This window comes from Papio anubis, chromosome 15 (assembly GCF_008728515.1).
Source record: "Papio anubis isolate 15944 chromosome 15, Panubis1.0, whole genome shotgun sequence".
Taxonomy (NCBI): Eukaryota; Metazoa; Chordata; class Mammalia; order Primates; family Cercopithecidae; genus Papio; species Papio anubis.
Window position 1 is genome coordinate 63,373,568 of NC_044990.1, and position 20,363 is coordinate 63,393,930.

The window sequence follows — 20,363 nt, forward strand, 5'->3', positions numbered from 1 at the left end:
ACTACTTTTTACATGGTTTCCCCTCCTCACATGTACACATATTAATTTGATTAAAATAGACCAATTAAATGAACGGAAAATAAACTTTCCTCCTAATTTTTTGGAAATAAACTATTTCAAACTTAGTGGTCAATCAACTATGAGAAATTGGTGCATGCTGACTTAGTTATAAATTTGCTTATTTTATTGATACCATATAGCATTTAGCTTTATGTTCTCACTGAATTTTAATCCTATTAAAATTCTCCTGGCAGTTCTATTCAGAGAGAAAAATTAGACTTTCTACAAAACTTAAAATTATTTATAGATGATTATCTTAATTTGTTTGTTGGGCTATATCTAGGAGGTTAGTTTGTGTTTAGTTGTTGAAATACATCAATATTGAGCTCTTAGTGTGTCTCAACAAAATAGCCACATAGGGGAGCTCTAACCCAGCAAAAGAATAAATCACCTGCTAAACAGGATACCAAAACAGTTATTTTTCTCTTTTCAAAATGAAATCCAAAGAGAGTTTTAGGCAATTTTATATTATTCCAATTGCATTATTTACATGCCTCTCAGAAATGTTTATGTGAAAATTATATGTCACATTCAAAATGATTTACAGCAAAAGCCTTTTTTTCCCCTACTAACTGTGTCCATTCTATATTAGCATGAAATTGCATTGCAATAGCTAGAGATTTTACTTCAAAGCAATTATACTCAATAAAATGACCATGAATTTAGTTTGGCTGCAGTAACTGATGAATGGAAGCATTTATTAACTGTATAAAGATGAAAATATGTCTGGGCCCAGTGGCTCATGCCTGTAATCCCAGCACTTTGTGAAGCTAAGGTGGGTGCATCACTTGAGGTCAGGAGTTCGAGACCAGCCTGGTCAAAGTGGTGAAAGTCCATCTTTACTAAAATTTCAGGAAAAAAAAAAAACTTAGCTGTGCATGGTGGTGCACACCTGTAATCACAGATCCTTGGGAGGTTGAGGCAGCAGAATTGCTTGAACCTGGGAGGCAGACGTTGTAGTGAGGCAAGGTTGTGCCACTGCACCTCATCCTGGGCACCTGGGCAACAGAGTGAGTGAGACTCCATCTTTAAAAAAAAACAGGAAAAAAGATGAAAATATCAGAGCAAATCTTTAATAATGCATAGTTAATCCATGGTAAAAATGACTATTTTTAAACTCTCTGCCCTATACTGAGTACATAGATCAACACTTTCTGCCTGTGTTGTAATTTTAACTAAACTAGGACATTTGTTTTGTCTCTTATATTATGCATATTAAGAATCCTGAATCCAAAAATCTGAAACCCAAAATGCTCCAAAATTCAAAGCTTTTTGAGTACCAACATGATGTTCAAATAAAATTCTCACTGAAACATTTAGGAGTTCAGATTTTGGAATGAAGGATGCTCAACCAACATGTATAATACAAATAAACATTGAAATCTAAAACACTTGAAAACCATTTGGAAAAAGGAGACTCAACCTGTAAAATGAAACACAATGTAAAATAAAATGTCATTAAATGCTTTTTAAAAAATGATTGAAAATCATCACTTAATATATTTTGTATTCTATCATTGTGGGTGACAAAATGACTGTACTATAGGGGTGTCAAAAGTACATTTGAATATGCAGAAGAGAGGTTAAATTAACTTGATAAATGATTGTTAGAGACTAATCTGAGTAACAGAGACAAAGATTGATGAAAACAAACAGCCTCAGAAAAACGCAGTTCATTATTAATCACAACAACATATTACTGATGTAATAGCAGAAAGAGAGGAAGAAAAGGTCTACAAAACATATCTGATGAATCACTAAAATCTTTCCAAATTTGAGGAATAGCATTAGTGTAATTCTCCAATAGGCTACAAATCAGATAAATGCAAAAAGATCCACACAAATACAAATTATATTAAAAATGCTGGAAAGCAAAGACAGTCTTGAAGGCAGCAAGAAAAATATAACATCACTTAAAATGGAGTGCAGGTAAGATTAACAGCAGACCTCTCATCAAAACAATGGAGGCCTGCAGGCAGTGGGATGACATATTCAAAGGGCTAAAAGGAAATAGATAAATAAATAATTGTCAAACAAGAATCTTAAGTTCAGCAAAATAAGTTTTACAAATTAAGATGAGAAAATAAAGACATTCATAGGTAAACAATTGAAAAAAATGTGTTATTAGCAAACCTTTCTTATAAGAAGTATGAAAGAAAGATTTTCCAACTAAAACAAAGTGACTTCCAGCAGCAATCTGGACACACACACAAACAATGTTTTAAGGAACTAACTCAAAAAAGTATAGAAAACATTAACAAAATTGAGGTGTTAAATTAAAAAATATTAATGAATGCAAAAGAAAGCAGCAAAAGGGGGATACAGGAAGAAAATACATGAGACATATAAAAAAATAGAAAGTAGATTGGAAGATATAAATCCAACTATATCAATGGTACCGTTCAATATTATTGGTTAAAAATCTGATGAATGAATGGCCAGGAATGGTGGCTCACGCCTGTAATCCCAGCACTTTGGGAGGCCGAGACAGGTGGATCACTAGGTCAGGAGCTCGAGACCATCCTGGCCAACATGGTGAAATCCTATCTCTACTAAAAATACAAAAAAAATAGCTGGACATGGTGGCAGGTGCCTGTAGTCCCAGCTACTCAGGAGGCTGAGGCAGGAGAATGATGTGAACCCGGGAGGTGGAGCTTGCAGTGAGCTGAGATCGCACCACTGCACTCCAGCCTGGGCAACAGAGCAAGACTCTGTCTCAAAAAAAAAAAAAAAAAAAAAAAATCTGATGAATGAATAAACAGGATTTTCATTAATAATTAAACAAGAATGAATAGAAACAAACAAAACAAATATCAAATGCTCTATATTGAAGACACACTTTAAAAACAAATATTCAAAAATAAAAAATGGAAAAAGTATATTATACAAATAGCAACAAAAATAAGGTTGAAACAGCTATACTAATATAGACACAATTAATTTAAAAACAACAAAAGAAAAAGAGACAAAGAAACATACGAAACCAATAAAAATGGTAAATCATACAAAAATTTAATTATGTGCATATATGCACCTAAGGAAGTAGTCCAAAATGTAGGAAACAAAAAATGAAAGACGTGAAAGAATAAATATGTAATTCAAAAGGAATAGTAGGAAACATTAATACTTCACAATAATAATGGGTAGAATAGATTGGTGAAGATGAACTGGAGAAAATGTGATTAACACTAAAACACAAGCCTTATCAGACATTTTTAGAAAATTTCACCCAGCAATGATAGAATGCAAAGCATCTGCTATACATGAAACAGCTTCAGAATACACAATATGCCAAATCACGAAGTAAGCTTCAGTGTATCTGAAAAGATTTAAATCTTAAAAAGTATTTTCTTCAATCACAATGGAATATTATAATTCAATAACAGAAGGAAATTTGAGAAATTTACAAATAAGTGGAAATTAAAACAAACAAAACATGCCTAAATAGTTAATGAGTCACAAAATCACAAAGGAATCTAGAAATACTTCGAAATAAATGAAAATAAAGGCACAACAAACCAAAACTCATGGAATACAATTAAATTAGTGCCTAAAAGCAAATGTATAGCTGTAAATGCCCATATTAAAAATGAATGAAGCTCTCAAATTAATACCATATCTTTCCATCATAAGAAACTAGAAACAAGAAAATAAATGGAAGCAAGGAAAGAAAATAATAAAGATTAGGGCAGAAATAAAGAAACATTAATGGAAAATTTTTGAAACCAAAAGTTGATTCTATAAAAAGACAGGAAAAGAAAACGCCAACAAACTTTAAGGTAAAGAGATCAAGAGGAAAAAAGAAACACGAAGACTTAAATTGTTTAATTATTTCAATTTGATTTCAATTATAGAAAATGTAGAAACAAATGTGCCTAGGATCAGGAATGGGAGAGAAAAGGAGAAATGAAAAGTAACTGTTATTGTGCACATGAGATTTTTTGAGTGGGGGATTGATGATAATTTTCTAAAATCAGTTGTGGCAATATTTGTACAATTCCGTGAATTAACTAAAAAAAATTTAATTTTGCACTTGAAGTGGGTTAATTATATATGAATTACATCTCAGCGCTATTAAATATAAAATTATCAATATATGACTAGCAATCAGAATGGGGAGGTCACAAGCACAGTGTACTGAATGTTGCATTATTTCAGTCAACACATGGCTGAAATTTACAGAAAATAGACCAGTAGACTATTTTGAAAAGGTTAAAAAGTTGGGTACAAAATATAAGTAGTCAATACTATGTGTAAACTTTAATATTTTAAAATTCTAATATTAATTACCACAAGCTCATTTAGTTCATAGAGGTAGAACTGAGAAGTCCATATTACAAGCATATCAACCATTAGAATTTAATATCAACCTACTTACTTGATGGTGGCAACTTGATCAATGCAACTGATGCAAAAGTCAGACTGAGGGCCTAAGGTGAAAATGATGTGCCATATATTAAAGGCACACTAGAGTTCCTTCTGTTTCATGCAACAATGGTACATAAATGAGCTTTCTGTAAATAAACATGCAATACATTTTTCAAAATATTTAAAATTCACACTAACTTGTTATCAATAAAAAAGACGAGTTCCAGCACAGTAGATCATTAAGTTAAAAAGCCTAATTGTGTTCTTTTTCAAAATGAATGTGTTCTAAAGTTCTAAATTGTCAACACACTTTATAATCTCTGTATATTATAGAGGACATAGTAAATCATGTGCTCTATGTATTGAGGGAGGCTGGTACCCTGAAAATAATACCCAGCTTTCATTGCCGACTGGATCCAGGTAATGTTCTGATAGTGGGAATGCTAGAAGATTAGACAAGAAAAGGGAAAAGTTAAACAATTCCCAGTTCTGCCTTTTTTCCGTCTTTTTTTACCCATCCATCAGCAGAGGACAGATCTGGGCTGCAGCATCATCATCAGCTTCAGGGCCTGCGATGTGAAACCTCTTTCTTGGTCTCAGTACCAGAAAATTTTGCCCTAGCCCCTACTGTGCAGCACCAAGGCAGCTCCTCTGCATGTTCAACAGTGACTTTCAGCAGTGACTTGCACAGTGTTCCTATCAATCACCATGACCGGTCTCTTCTCTGAGATCCCGGCCATGCCTATGCAGCCTTATTTTAGTAGTATCAGACTGCCATGCAAATTCGCAAAATTGTTCCTGAACACTTTTTTTTTTTCCTTTCTCTTCACTCTTTAAAATTTTTATTTTATTATGGTAAGATATAAACACCATAAAATTTATTATTTTAAGTATTTTAAGTGTACAGTTCAGCAGCATTAAGTACATTCACACTGTTGTGCGACTATCACCACCATATGTTTCCAGAACTTTTCATCATCCCAAATTGAAACTCTGTACCCATTAAGCAGTAAGTCCACGTTCGTCCTTCTCCGAGACTCTGGTCACCGCTGTTCTCCTTTGTTTTTTTCTTTCTGACTTTTTATTTTAGTTTCACGGGGCACACGTGCAAGTTTGTTTCATGGATAAATTGTGTGTCACAAGGGTTTGGTGTACAAACTGTTTCATCACTCTGGTAATGAGCATAGTGCCCAATAGGTAGTTTTCTGATCCTCACCCTCTTCCCATCCTTTTCCTAAATGAATTAACGCTGGAACAGAAAACAAAATACCACACGTTCTCATTATAAGTGAGAGCCAAACACTGAGCACACATGGGCACAAAGACCTGAACCCTTTTATATACAAATTCCTCCCTTCATTTTTCAGAACTAGAGCTACCTTTTTTTTTTTTTTTTTTTTCTTTTTTTTTTTTTCAGTCAGTTTTCCAGGCTGGAGTTCGTACTGGAACCCTTGGCCGCAAAAAATCCTCTCACCTACCAAAGCGGTGAAGTTACAGGCACGAGCCACCATGCCCTTATTCTGTTTGTTCTGGTCGTATCTCACGTCTCCCAGTTACTTTACCTGCCTCTCTTTGCTTTTCCAGCTTGTGCGAGTAAAAAGTCATTGTATTGAATCCCTTCTGTCTGAAGTAACTAGACTGAATGTTTTGATTTTTCCTGACTTGACTCAGAAGTAGAAATTGACAGACCTTTTATTTATTTATTTACTTTTGAGACGGAATCTCTCTCTGTGGCCAGGCTGGAGTGCATTGGCGCAATCTGGGCTCCCTGAAACCTCCGCCTCCCGGGTTTGAGCAATTCTCCTGCTTCAGCCTCCCGAGTAGCTGGGACTACAGGTGCATGCCACCACGCCTAGCTAATTTTTGTATTTTTAGTAGAGACGGGGTTTCACCATGTTGGCCAGGATGGTCTTGATCTCTTGACCTCGTGATCTGTCAGCCTTGGCCTCACAAAGTAGTGGGATTACAGGCATAAGCCACCATGCTCAGCAGACAGACCATTTTAATGGTAACAATTATTTGAAAATATTATTTTGTTAAGACAACATTTTTAAAAAGTGGGGTAAATAGAACAATAAATACTTAATCATCTAAAATGACACGAGTAAATCAAAGTTGTATTTACTTGGTATGCATCAGATAAGTGACATCTAAGATATATACTCTGATATTTCAAGTTTCCTCAGTATAGACCCATGTTCACAGATAACATGAGTTTCACAATTAACATCCCTTTGTAATGTCTGTTATTATCAAGCAACTAATTTTATAAATGTAAACTCTTTTATTTTGTATGTTAATTGCCAGAGTCTCTGTCACTCAGCAAAGGTTAAGATTACAGAAACACATTTAGAAAACCCTTCTGAAATAGAGAGTTTTTCATCAAAATGCTAGCTAATCACCTCAAAAGTGTGGGTTTCTGCTTAGTATCACTGATCATCCAAATACATGGATATTCAATATGTTTAAGTACATTAAAGGCAATATATTTGCCAGAGTACAAACATATTATTTAATATTATCTGAAATGGTTCACTACATGAAGTTTTAATGAAACTTTTCATGAAAATCATGAAAGGGAATTTAGTAATATTAAGTTAAATTACTTTGATTTATATGAATTTGCTTGATTTGGCAGGTTTTTAGATGCCGATTGTAAACTTTAGATGTATTTTAAACAAAATTAACATATTAAATGTTAACTCAAATAAATGATGATGTTTTTGATATGCTGATAAAGATGCGGGTAATAAACACAAGTGAAACTTTTGTTGAAATGAAAATTATTAAAACTTTTTAAAAGAAATTTTGAATTAATCTATTATAATTTTAGTATGTGTGTAACTAAAATCCAGAAACATCAATTTTAGAAAACTTTCAGATTTTAAAACACCTGTATGTTAGAATATATGTTCAAGTATATTATTATTTATTGCAATATACTTTTTAACTCACAACCAGAAACACAGTGTCTATCAACATGTCTATAAATGAGGTGTGACTGAAAATGTGTGGTACACCATTTCACATCTCTGATAATAAGTAACTCTTTTGATAGTTTTCAATGTCTATCCATCTTCTATCTAAAAGTTCTAAATTTCTGATTCAACAAAAAAGATATTATTAACATTCATATTTGTAAACCTTAGTACTGTTTGTTGAGGAAAAATAAATTGATATAATAATTTGGAAAACCAAAAATATGTTATACTTTTAAAAATAAACATAAAAAAGCAGCTTATTTAATTAGGAAACTTTATTACTAAAGTTATGAAATTATACTTAAAATAGATTAAATAACATTTGATCTTATTTTTCTAGAATATTTCTACTTTGTATTAATAAAAAATGAACCACTTGATCATTTTGGAAGGTGTAAATTTTTTCTGAAAATTGAAACAATCCTATGTGGTCAGGAGAAAGTGTGCCTATGTTATCGTTCTTCAGGGAATGAAATCAGATTTGAAGAAGACCAGTTTTCTATAGGTACCACTAAACCTCATTCTTCTCGTGTAAAGAAACTGAAATTGGGTTTGCTATGGTACAGGATGTATCAAGAAAACCTTTTATCTGCACCAGTTTATGTGTCACAGACTCTATCACTCTCATATAATGACAGAAAATCATTGAAACAAAAATGCTTACTATCCTGCAATAGCAATAAAAAACACATTTACCCTGAACCAATACATCCATTATCTTGTAACATCAGGGATGTAAAAGAGAGATAAATTGAGACTGCAAGACTCTTTAGTGTAACTTAGTGTTTCAGTATTTTCCATTGTTGTAATGTCAGTCAGATTAAGAAGAAGACAAAAATGGAATTTTAACCTAATTATTCATCATTCCAATGTTGTTTTTCAAAATTTTCCATGTAAAACCAAATAAAAAGTTATGTGACATGACATAAGCCACAATGCTTGGCATGGATTATAATCAAAATTGGATTTTTAAAAAAATTCTTCAATTTAAAGAGAAAATACAAATATTTATTTAAAACCTATTGTTGTTGGCTGGGCGCCATGGCTCACGCCTATAATCCCAGTACTTTGGGAGGCCGAGGCAGACAGACCACGAAGTCAAGAAATTGAGACCATCCTGGTGAACATGGAGAAACCCCATCTCTGCTAAAAATACAAAAAAATTAGCTAGGTGTGGTCACGTGCACCTGTAGTCTCAGCTACTCAGGAGACTGAGGCAGGAGAATCGCTTGAACTCTGGAGGTGGAGGTTGCAGTGAGCCAAGATCACACCACTGCACTGCAGCTTGGTGACAGAGCAAGACTCTGTCTAAAAAGCAAAACAAAACAAAACAAAAAAACTATCGTTGTTGTAATACATATAGATAACAGTTGTATAAGCATGAATGCAATCTTTTTAATAATTTTAAATTAATATTCCCATATTGTTAAATTCCCATATTGTTCCCATATTGTTAAATTTTAAGTTAAAACATTTCCATTTAAATAAACCAAGAATGACTGATGTTGGTTTAGGTCACAGTGACCAGATCCTGCTTTGGATTTAGCAGTAACTGCGGTCTTGGAAAATTGAATATCTGAAATATGAACTATGACAACCCCTAAAATGGGATGTGATTAATAATAAAATTGCTGCATTGTTTTTTATAATAGCTAATCAGCATAGCAATGTTTATTTATGTATATGACATGTAATTTAGATTGATTGCCAATATTTTTATTTCACTCTAAAATACAAATTTAAATTTTATATTTGACTGGGAACAAATGAAGCTTCTTATATTTAATACTTTCAAATACTATAAGCAAATTGACAAAATATATGTCTATTATTTAGCACCTTATTTTTTCTGTACTCTGAGCTCTGAAGTACATTTTTTTTTTTTTTTTTTTTTTTTTTTTTTGAGACAAGAGTCTAGCTCTGTCGCCCAGGCTGGAGTGCAGTGGCACAATCTCGGCTCACTGCAAGCTCCACCTCCTGGGTTCACACCATTCTCCTGCCTCAGCCTCCCAAGTATCTGGGACTACAGGCGCCCACCACCACGCCCGGCTAATTTTTTGTACTTTTAGTAGAGACCAAGTTTCACCATGTTAGCCAGGATGGTCCCGATCTCCTAGCCTCGTGATCCGCCCACATCGGCCTCCCAAAGTGCTGGGATTACAGGCGTGAGCCACCGCCTCTGAGTTACATTTTTTAAGGAAAAAATACAAAACTATTTTAATTGTTAAAATTACTAATTTTAAACAAGTACAATTGTTACCTGCAAAATACAATTTTGACTGAACACCATTGTTAACTCCTTCTAGATTTTGTTGCCAATTAGAGACTAAAATAATATAGTTTCCTTAAAAGTACCATATGTGTCTATACACAAAAATGAAAAAGAAAAATAACATGTGAAATGCTAAATTCCCAAGAAAATTGGTTAAGTGAGGCTTAGAATGTTTTTTGAAAATGATGATGTTTATATCATTAACTTTAAACATAATAGAGGTTATGTTTTTCAGAATATCTGTTTTCAAATGTTTCAAAAATCTCTGGGATGTGGTTATTAATAAATACTTTGGATATTTGTATTTCTTTCATTGTCTGTTGAATTGTTTATTTAAAAATATGTGGCCAAATACTGCAACAGTGTATAGCTGAAGATTCTAATATCAGTCACAATAGAATGTTAATAAACTGCAAACATTGTTATTCGGTATCTAGTTACATCAAAAGGCATATTCAAAGTTACAGGTGTACATGGAGCATTTAAATAGTAATGACTATAGCAAATAATCATAATTATGTAACTGATGTATGCAAAAAAATTTATTAAGTTTTTCTTTCAGCCATAATCTATGTAGAGTCCCCTCCAGGGAAAACCAGCTTCTATTCAGAAAGTTAAAGTTTAATTGTCAATTATCATATGCACTCCTCTGTAATAATCCTACTTAGTTTCTTAGTGGTTGTACAACTAGCCTCAGAGCTGTCATCTTACCAGTCGACAAGAAATATTGTGATATTTTAACGTTCTATGAGTGCAACATTGCCGAAAACATGGGGAAGACAAAGGTTGTTGAATGCAATTGGCAATTCCAAACCAGACAGTCTTTTCCCTTCTGCTCCATTAAAATGCTCAATATTCTTTAATGAAGGCTGTAATAAAATGTTGGAAATGCCTCCAGGAAAGCATTCAGTACTCTATGATAATTTTGCTTTACATTACACTTAGTTTTTTTTAAACGGCTTGAATTTCTCTCATTTTAAAAATGGTTTCCATTCATTTTTCAAGAAATTTACCTTAGGTGAAAAGTTTAAGCCTATATATTTTCCTAATATAATGTGAATATAAAAAATGCTTACCTACTTGTCTATTTGGAACAGAACACCTACAAAAGATTATGATAAAATATTTGGCAATTATAGATTAGATCACAGGAATAGGCATTCAAGGGCAACTAATTTACATAGTCAACTGAAATCATGCACTTTTTAGAATTTTACATATTACTGAAACTTGTGTACAGTTACAAACTATCATTTATAAACAACAACATAATCGTCATGATGATGATGATTGTGGTATCCTGCTGCTGATGAAGAGCTGAATGTCTTCACATGTCAGAAGACTCTACATTAAGCACTGAATTGAAATGTAATTCACTTGGTTCTGTTGGAGTTCATAGTATGAGCGAGACACTGGACAATCCCTTCCCACTCCAACATTTAATTTTTAAGATAACTTTATGAACACATGTTATTTTAATTATGGATATGTATCTAGTATCATTTTAATATCCATATATTTATATCTATATAACCCTAATGACTAAGTTTTTAATATTAATTAAATTAATATTTACTTGGTATATTCATACTTGCATACATATGTACATAGTATCAAAACTAAATCTTAATATCTGTATTAAAACAAAGATTGATAGAATACTTCTGAATATTTAAAATATAATTATTATATCATAATTATTGGATTGATCAGAATAATAGTTACCCGGAGGTGCCCAAATGGACAAGTGGATTCTAAAATTAAAGTTTTTTCTTTAAATGCTGCAAGAAATCGATTTTTACTTAAAAATAAATCACTTTTAAAATATGTTCCAAACAAAAATTTATCTCAAATAATTTTTAACAGTAGCTAAATAATGCTGTTTACTTTTATGTTTATGTTCTCTACATACCCTCTATTTTCATTTTATGAAATATATAACTATTCTTTGTTTATAAGAAAATAAGTCAATGTTTATGTAATTTCTATAAACAAAGCACTTATTATTTATTTTATCACATGTATACAGCAAAATACCAACAAAATACCAAGGAACCACTTACCACACATGTTATTCCTGACATACAATGTAGTTAGATGTTAGCATGTATGTAATTAGGCACAGACCGTACACACACATATTTATACATTTTAAAAGCTTTGGACTTCATGCAATTGCGGAAAGGAGTTAGTCTCAGGTGTAGTGTTACTGTCTTTGTGTCTAATGTTAGAGCTGGAAGTCCATAAGACATCAAGGAAAGAGATAAATGGAAGTAAGTTAGGGGAAAACAAGAAGCTGAAACCCACAAGCAGGAGCTAGTGCCCACTGGGACAGACTAAAATCTTTGTCAGCTTTTTCTGTTCTTGATCTTGGTAAGGGGGATGTTTAGCAGAAGCCAGATATCTTTATTTTTATTTTTTAAATTTTTTATTATACTTTAAGTTCTGGGATACATGTGCAGAACGTGCAGGTTTGTTACATAGGTATACACGTGCCATGATGGTTTGCTGCACCCATCAACCTGCCATCTACATTAGGTATTCTTCCTAATGCTCTCCCTCCCCTAGCCCCCAACCCCCAGGCAGGCTCCGATATGTGATATTCCCCTCCCTGTGTTCATGTGTTCTCATTGTTTAATTCTCACTTATGAGTGAGAACATGCAGTGTTTGGTTTTCTGGTCCTGTGTTAGTTTGCTGAGAATGATGGTTTCCAGCTTCACCCATGTCCCTGCAAAGGACATGAACTCATCTTTTTTTATGGCTGCATAGTATTCCATGGTGTATATTTGCCACATTTTCTTTATCCAGTCTATCATTAATGGGCATTTGGGTTGGTTTCAAGTCTTTGCTATTGTCAGTAGTGCTCCAATAAACATATGTCTGCATGAGTCTTTACAGTAGAATGATTTATAATCCTCTGGATATATACCCAGTAATGGGATTGCTGGGTCAAATGGTATTTCTTGCTCTAGATCCTTGAGTAATCTGTCTTCCACAATGGTTGAACTAATTTACACTCCCACCAACAGTGTAAAAGCATTCCTATTTCTCCACATCCTCTCCAGCATCTGTTGTTTCCTGACTTTTTAATGATCGCCATTCTAACTGGCATGAGATGGTATCTCATTGTGGTTTCAATTCGCATTTCTCGAATGACCACTGTGATGAGCTTTTTTTATATGTTTGTCAGCCACATAAATGTTTTCTTTTGAGAAGTGTCTGTTCATATCCTTCTCCCACTTTTTGATTTTTTTTTTCTTATAAATTTGTTTAAGTTCCTTGTAGATTCTGGATATTAGCCGTTTGTCAGATGGATAGATTGCCAAAATTTTCTCCCATTCTGTAGGCTGCCTCTTCACTCTGATGATAGTTTCTTTTGCTGTGCAGAAGCTCTTTAGTTTAATTAGATCTCATTTGTCAATTTTGGCTGATACTGTCTCACAACTCACTGTTGTTCTTTTTCATTTTGTTTTCAGTTTTTTTTTTTGAGATGGAGTTTCGCTCTGTCGCCCAGGCTGGAGTGCGGTGGCACAATTTCAGCTCACTACAAACTCCATCTCCCAGTTCATGCCATTCTCCTGCCTCAGCCTCCCCAATAGCTGGGACTACAGGCGCCCACCACCACACCCCACTAATTTATTTTTGTATTTTTGGTAGAGACCGGGTTTCACTGTGTTAGCCAGGATGATCTCGATCTCCTGACCTGGTGATCCGCCTGCCTCCGCCTCCCAATGTGCTGGGATTACAGGCGTGAGTCACCGCGCCCGGCCCCTGTTTTCAGTCTTATATACGTGTTTTATTTTCAAGTTTTAACTTTTTCTTCTGTAAATTCTACTGTTATTCTTTTCATCTATTGTTTCCTTTTGTTTTCATCTCCAAAATTTCTACTTGCCTTGTTTTCCATACATTATGTTTTGTTTCGTTGTTTGTTTTCAGACAGAGTATTCCTCTGTTTGCCCAGGTTTGAGTGCAGTGGCAAGATCTTTGCTCAACGCAACCTCTGTCTCCCGATCTCAAGTCCCAAGCAGCTGGGACTACAGGTGCGAGGCGCCATGCCCAGCTAATTTTTGTACTTGTGGTAGAGATGGATTTTGGCCATGTTGCCCAGGCTGAGCTCAAGTAATCTATCTGCCTCGGCTTCACTAAGTGCTAGGATTACAGGTGTAAGCCACTGCTCCTAGTCGATGATCATTTTTGAACATGCCTTCTGATCATATCAAACAGATATTTATGATATCTGTTTTTATATCTTTGTCTTCTAGTTCCATTATTACTGTCACTTTTTTGTTTTCTAGTTATTGTTGTTTTATTTTCCTGATTATAGTTTACATCATACTTTTATTTTTTGAGCTTGGAAATGTTATATGAAATGCTAGGAGGTGTTAATGTGATATTGTCAGATGCTAAATTTCATTGTGTTCCCTTAAATAATATTGGACATTTCATAATGCACAGTTAGGTTACCTGAATGATGGGTTTTTCTTCCACAACACTTTTAAGCTTCATTACAGAGGATACAGAGCAATGTTAGGGGTAATTTAGTCCCACTAAAACTTAGATACATCTGAGGACCTCACCTCAACAGTGTGCCATTACAAGGTCTCTCTGGGTTGATAAAAGACAAGTCTCTTACCAACTCTGTGAAATCTCTAGGAATTATTTTACTTACTATTTTCCATTGGTTTTGTCCCTGGCCGCAGGTGGCTTCCTTTCACACATGTACAGATTAGTGCTCAGCCAAACACCCGGGGCCCTTCTGAATTCCATGAAGTTCTTTCTGATTTTGTAGCCCGTTCCTCTCCGTCCACCTTAGCCGCCTGATGCCTATCTCTTCTACTAAGTGACACTGTCGGGAATTTCCTGGTAATGGAGAAAGCTGCTTCCTGGAGCTAAACCTGAATAATTACAGAGATCATTACATTTGTTTTCCCCTCTCTTATGGATTGTTATCATGCGATATCGGGTGTTCAATATGTGGCAAACATTAAATCCCCTTTTACCATTTTATAGACATTTAAGGCAGGAGGTTAAATCTTCTCCTTTATATTACATATGGCTAGAAGTGGAAATCAAGCTAGTATTAGGGATCTATTTATTTTCTAATTGTATCTTCCAATTTTTTAGCTATAGTACCTACAATTTTTACTGGATTAAAATCCTATCAACATAGGAAATGTAACTTTTTGCACCTGATACTCTTAGTGAGCTGAAGCAGCTTTTTAGTAATGAATGCACTCTTTTAAGAATGTATTTAAATGAGAATCAACATTTTCTAAAATCTTACTGAATAAAAATTGTTATTTTTACTAATTATCAATTTGAGAGATCAATGTGTTTTTAAAATTGGGATCACTTCTCTTTGAATCTCTATAAATTTTCACAAATATTTAAAAATGACTTAGTAGGCCAATCTTATCTGCAATTATACTCATTATTTAGTAAGAATGTTTTCTGCAATAGAGGAATCTCTTACTTATGTAGCAGTCATGCATTCTCATCTTGCTACCTCTCTTGAAATTGAATTATTTCATAATATGACATGTTCCATAATATCCAGATCAATAATTACTCTTCTTCACAGCACAGACAGAATCAACATACATGATTCATAATTCCCTATCTTCAATGTTGTATATTGATATGATATCTTTTCCAAAGAAAATATCTTTTTATTTAAAAAATACAGTACATTGTTTTAAAGTATATTTTAAGTTTAATTTAAATATTATACTTTAGGTACAGAGAGTTTAATCTTACTCTTTAATTCATAGCATATTATATCCATACATTCATGTAAAGCCCTTTGTGATTTTTTTATTCAATTTTCATTCCCATCAATTTTCCTTTCATCCCTCTAGCACTATCATGGACACTTTAATATCTTTAACAAAGGTTCTTAAATATTCATGTGCAAAATACATATGAACTTTTTGCTTAATCATCTTATTTTTGCATAACTATTAACTTTCTAAGAGCTTATTATCTTTCCAACAATGCTCTTTTTGAACTGCTTATACTCAAAGCTATACTTTGATAATCTATGATTATAATTATTTATATTTTGAAGGATGAAATTGGTTATGAAACTTGGTATTTAATTTGCATTCTGCAATTACAGTGATTTTGAACGTTTTGGACCATCTCCTGATGTGGCTGCAGCCTTTGATAGTTCATCTTTTGTGATTTGAAAAAATGTATATCTAAATATACTGTATATACGTTTCCTATTTAATCCCTGATTCATCCAATTTGATTTCTTATATTCAAATTGGTAAGCATGGTTGATTTTAGACTTAGAGAATATCTTATTTGGGCTCCTCTTTGTATGTTTTCTTTTATCATTTGCCTATTTTATTGAACTGAAATACTTTATTATGACTTAATTATATGCCCTATGTTTTATTTTCTATTTGATTATTGAACAAGTTTTTCTTCATACACAGGTCACAATTATATTTCCCTACATGATAATCTATTAGATTTATAATTCTAATTTTTATATTTCAGTTCTTATTACATTTAATGTATACATTTTAATATGGTATAATGATAGATTTCAGTTTTATATTTAAAACGTTTAGAGGTTTTTTTTTAATTGATCTTAACAATTTTTTTTTCCAAACTGTCATTGAAATCACCATCACTGGATGTGAAACCTCCATTTAGTGCCACTGTCCACATTATTACTATAATCACTTTTTGCACTCTGGGATTTTTGAAATTTTTCTTTTTTAATCACATGTACACCCAAACATGTGAAATTTCCTGACCTTTTCACAGTGATTTCTAATATATTCTATTAGAAATGATCACTGTCTCCTGGCCAGGCATGGTGGCTCACGCTTGTAATGCCAGCACTTTGGGAGGCCGAGGCGGGTGGATCACGAGGTCAGGAGATCAAGACCATCCTGGCTAACATGGTGAAACCCCATCTCTACTAAAAATACAAAAAATTAGCTGGGCATGGTGGCGGGCACCTGTAGTCCCAGCTACTCTGGAGGCTGAGGCAGGAGAATGGCATGAACCCGGGAGGCGAAGCTTGCAGTGAGCTGAGATCACGTCACTGCACTCCAGCATGGGCAACAGAGTGAGACTCTGTCACCAAAAAAAAAAAAAAAAAAAAGATCACTGTCCACTGTCTCCTAAGCTTTCAGTAATTTTTATTTCACTAATTTTTTTTCACCAACTATGTATTAATTGCCTAGCACATGAATATGTTATAGGACAGAATTGTAGGAAGAGGAAACTTTGTTCCTACCTGAGACTTACAGTATAGTGAGGATCCTAGCCATTAACTTTTAAAATCACTTTTTTAAAATTTAAAAATCACAAAACTATCTATACTTTAATGATCTGTATAATTTTGTTAAGCTTTTCATAAAAATGATGTTTATGAATGAAAATTTAAAAGTGCTACAGCAAAGCACATAAAATTGGGCTACCTTAGACTGAGAGGCAGATTAGGGACTTCTCAGATTATAGGACAGTTAATGTGCTATATAACTATGCAACAAAATAATTATTAGAATGATGTCATACTATTTTATTTAACTTGGTATTTTGTTTCATGGAGAATGAAGAAACAGACAAAGTCATATATGATATCTGTATTTATTCATATATTAATTTATGTAACTGTTTTAGTTGCTAAATAATTTTAACACCCTCTCTTATCTGAGATGGAAAAAAGTGATGATACGTAGAAATATTTGAGAAAATAAAGTCGCTAAAGTGACACCTTCTCTCCTTGAAAGGGAGGATGGGATGATGAGCCACATACTTTCCAGATCTTACCATCAGGGCCTCCTCCCATGTGGTGCTACCCCACTGCATATCTACATAATACATGGCCTGTTCTCTGATCCAGAGACATCATCCATTCTGTCAGAATTTCTGTCTATGATTAACAAACATGTTAATTTACCATAATTCACTTATATTGAGGAACAAAACTTTTTCTTAGATATACCTGACTTTATATATGTTGTGTCTTTGTTTGCTGTTCCTAAAATTATCTGTTACATATCTAAATAATATTTATTTATATAAGTGACTTTGGATCATGAACCTTCACGATCTGAGGTCTTTGGTCTATTTGTCCTACTCTTTGAAAGTATGCCAACAATTTTATTTCGATTCTCTCTATCCTGTCTTTGGCTTAATTTTTCTTCAAAACTGCTGTTCTTGTTGTTTCCAATTTTTATACCATCTTTTTAGATTTGAAAATGTTAAGCTTTCTTGTTCAATTGATTTCATCCATTTGGTGTTCGGTGGTGTGCTATTGTGTTCATTTCATCACTTTCATTTTTATTTCCTCTTTACATGTCTTCTAACTCTTTTTCCCATATGAATTTATTCCAACTCACTTGATACTCTCCATACCTAGGCTCATGATCCCTTCCGATAGTTGTAAGAAGAGACACTAAATTAACTCTAAAATATGTTAATCATATGAGTGAGGGAGGTGTGTATATTTAGGATTGCAAATGAGCCCCTTCATTTCATGTAAATTTTACCTGCAGGGTACCTCCAAATTTCTACATCATATATCTTGTTCTTGTGTTTAGGTGCAGGTAGTCTCTACATAATTCCCTATACCAAGGTTAGAGTAAAAGAGGGTTCAGAGGTGTGCAGTCAAGCCACCACCACCTTCTTGGCTACTCAATCTAGTAACAGTCTAACACCTCCTTAATATTACCCTACCTGTTGGCTCTACTGTTTTGTTGCCTCCTGATATGAAAGGATCTGGCAAGATCCCAGGATTATAGGATCTGGGCTAATGATATAATCTGGACCAGTAGGCATAATAATGAAATCATTTTTATTGATTCATAACGCTATCAAGAGAATTTGGAACACCCCTACTGGCTCAAAAATGGAAGCTGATGTTTGAGTAAAACCTAGGACAGATTTTCAGCTTTGAACTCACAATCATTTTGTTATAGCTCTAATCTTAGGTTCTCACAGTCGCAACATAAAGGACAGAAAGAGAAAATCCAGATACTATTTTTTCCCCAAGACTGTTCTCAGCACTTCGGTCCTCTAGCCCTTTTCAGGTCCACACTTCCATTTCTCCCCAGCAATTGTGGCCCTCCTACTATCAGATTCTCAACTGTTTTTCACATGTTTCCAATCATTTTGACTTGATTTTCATCTAACTTTAAGCATTTTTTTTTCTGAAATTTCTGGAGTTTTACTCAATAATTAAAATGATTAGTGTTTTCATGCCAACTATCTTATTCTACTAACATTTCAAATCTGAATCAACGAGAAAAGAACTCAAAACTTTTGCCTTTATAAACTGATGCTAAGAGTTAAAATCACATAACAAAATTATAGACGCTCCCACTTATAAAGTGGGAGCTAAACAGTGTATATACATGAAAATACAGAGTGGAATAACAGGCACTGGGGACTCAAAAAGGGAGGAGAGTGGGAGGGAAATGAGAGTTGAAAAATAACCTATTGGGTACAATGTTCCCTATTTGGGCAATGAGTTCACTAAAAGCCCAAACTCTTGCATTATACAATATATAACCTCTGTGACAAACTTGCACATGTACCTCTCAATCTGTAATTTAAAAAGATAATAAATGAATACAATTTTAAACATATCAATTTTGTGTCTGATGGACCATGGTGGGCTGAGAGTTGTTATGATGCTATGTCAGGCTTAAATGTTATAAGACAGAAATTTCTCACATTTTTCTCATCTTTTGACTAAATTTAGAGCTCTCAACTTTTTACACTTACTGTCAAGTTCACCCTATTGCCCTTTCTTGAATGTTGCATTTCACTCAGCATAAAGCTTTTACCAATCAAGTCACCTAGATTGATTCTCATTGAATATGTTTATATTCTACACTTTATGGATATTTCCAAAAAGTCCTATACCAGCATTTTACTTCACTTGGTTCAGAATTTTGTTTCATTTTTCTCAATATCTTAGTCCCATTCATAATTTATGCTTGGATTTCCTTCTTGCTTCTCAGAATTGATAATTATAATACACTTCTATTCCATTCTATGTATTTCTGGTTTATTAGGCCGAAGTTAAACAAGGAGAACTGACCTACTTCATAGATTGGGTGGATCAGGAACAATGAAGAAATAGTTACTTATTTGAGTCTTGGAGCTAAAGGAACTTGAAAATCTAAATTAAGAGGCAGAATATAAGTTAAATTGGAACAATGAGAAATGAAGTTTATACTTCTATGAATAAAACAATTAAAATTCACAATGGATGTTACATGGAGCCATCAATGTGCTTCAGCTCTCAAAAATATATAGACTCTTCATGCAATGTCTAGAGGAAGGAAGATAACGGTTCAGCTTTAGGCTGTTCGTATCTGTGGGATATACTGATAAAACTTATACATCTCTGCCCAGTGTTTTCTATCAAGTCAAATGTGTCAAAGAGCGAAGATCACCAACTCTGCCAAAATGGGAAATAAAATGATGAAATGAGGATATTTAACCCAAGGAAGGCAAAAGTAATGTAAAATGTAATGCTTGTTTTCAAATAAATGAAACATTGTTTGATAATAAATTTGCTTCCTCAGAGGAGAAGATAATTAGTCTATAATATGTAACAATGGATATGAAAATGAGTCTATAAAAATGTATAAAAATGAGTTTGGAAAGTAAACTACCAAAAAAAAAAAAAAAGGAACCAAATTAA

At 33.6% G+C, this 20,363-nt stretch overlaps 1 long non-coding RNA gene across 1 annotated transcript; it reads right to left on the reverse strand.

The window, feature by feature from the left end:
* Positions 1 to 1,053: 1,053 nt before the first annotated feature.
* LOC103879367 lies at positions 1,054 to 16,588 on the reverse strand. Its single transcript, XR_002518451.2, has 3 exons — positions 14,352 to 16,588; positions 4,439 to 4,574; positions 1,054 to 1,086 (listed from the first exon to the last, which is right to left on the reverse strand). It is a non-coding gene; the product is annotated as an uncharacterized LOC103879367 (long non-coding RNA).
* Between the last annotated feature and the right edge of the window lie 3,775 nt (positions 16,589 to 20,363).